Here is a 1,429-nt window from a genome sequence, read left to right on the forward strand (position 1 = left end):
CAGGCTTCCGGGGGGCTGAGGGAGAGCCAGGCTTCCGGGGGGCTGAGGGAGAGGCAGGTTTCTAGGGGGCTGAGAGTTGAGGCTATAGTAAAAGGAGGTTGGCGCGTCATCCTTCTCCTGGGCTGGCCAAGGCCCGGTGACCCGTGGGGGGTGTGGGTGCTATGGGGCTGGTAGGCTGGGAGACCTGATCAGACAGCCTGCCCTTCCCACCGGCCCCACAGTGCCCAGTGGTTCAAGAAAGGCCAGTCTCACCCGAGGAGACAGCCTAGCTGTCCACACAAAACCCACTACCCACCACTTCCTGGGAGACCCTCAGACTCCCTGCTGGACTCCCTTTTCCCAGCTCTCTGCTCCATGCTGGCCCCAGCCTCCTAGTCTGCACAAGGGGATGGGCCCCACGGACCCCTGCACGCCTGCGCTCAGAGTGGGTGGAGCCTCGGGAAGTGGAAAGCAGATGCCAGCCCCGGAGTTTGTGCCCCGGCCCGAGAGGGCACCGCCACCCTAAGCACAGCGTGGTCGCATGGTAGCCCTGCACTGTCAGCCTGCTGAGCCACTGTCCGGGCACAGTGGGGCCTGGGCCAGGTGTGTGGCCCCAGGCTCACCCCAGGTGCAGGGACGGCCCCAACATCTGATGCTGGCAGGCTCCAGGAGTACACGTGGTCCCTGAGGCTGAGGACAAAGTCCCCAGGTGACGAAGTGCTGCTGGCCATTATCCAGCCAGGGACTTTTGGTCTCTTCTCTTGTGGCTCCTTGGTGCTGAGCACCTGGGGTCTCAGTGAAAGCTGGGGCCATGGGGTGCTCTGCCTCAAATGCCACAGCCGGGGTGCCCCTGCCAGCAGCTCTGTAGTGGGAGCACAGGAGCTGTCCAGTGCATGGTGGTAGGGAGGCTGACCACCCCCTCTTACCTCCGGGCATCCTGGTGATGCAGTGAGGTAGGGCCCTGGCACTTTCAGGGTGTAGAGGGGGTTGCAGAGGAGACAATGCCCAGCCCCCACCCTGGGAGGCATGTGGCAATCTCAGCCCAGGAGGGAAACGGGGGTGGTGAAGTACCCAGAATGGGTAGCCGGCCGGGATGGCAAGGGAGAGGAGGTTCTTGCGCAGAGAAGCTCCCAGACCAAAGGAAGACTGATGACATGGACCTTCCTCCAGAGCCGACAGAGAGAAAGCCTTCTCCTGCAGCTGATGCGCTGATTTTGGACTTGTAGCCTAATGGACTGTTACAGAATAAACTTCTCTTTGCTAAATCCATCCACTTGTGGTATTCCTATTAGAACAGCACCAGATGTCTGAGACACCTGGTTCTCACAGGTCAGAAGGTGTGACCCTATGAACATGGCTCCCCTGGTTCTCACAGGTCAGGACTAGGTGTGACCCTATGAACAGGGCTCCCCTGGTTCTCACAGGTCAGAAGGTGTGACCCTATGAACAC

The 1,429-nt window shown here is 60.7% G+C and overlaps 1 protein-coding gene across 1 annotated transcript in view; it reads right to left on the minus strand.

Moving 5' to 3' along the window:
- Nucleotides 1-1,429, minus strand: part of SLC9A3 (solute carrier family 9 member A3) — a 57,626-nt gene that overhangs the window by 14,931 nt on the left and 41,266 nt on the right. The gene's annotated exons all lie outside the window — the stretch shown is intronic.

This window comes from Trichechus manatus, unplaced genomic scaffold (assembly GCF_000243295.1).
Source record: "Trichechus manatus latirostris isolate Lorelei unplaced genomic scaffold, TriManLat1.0 scaffold00072, whole genome shotgun sequence".
NCBI lineage: Eukaryota > Metazoa > Chordata > Mammalia > Sirenia > Trichechidae > Trichechus > Trichechus manatus.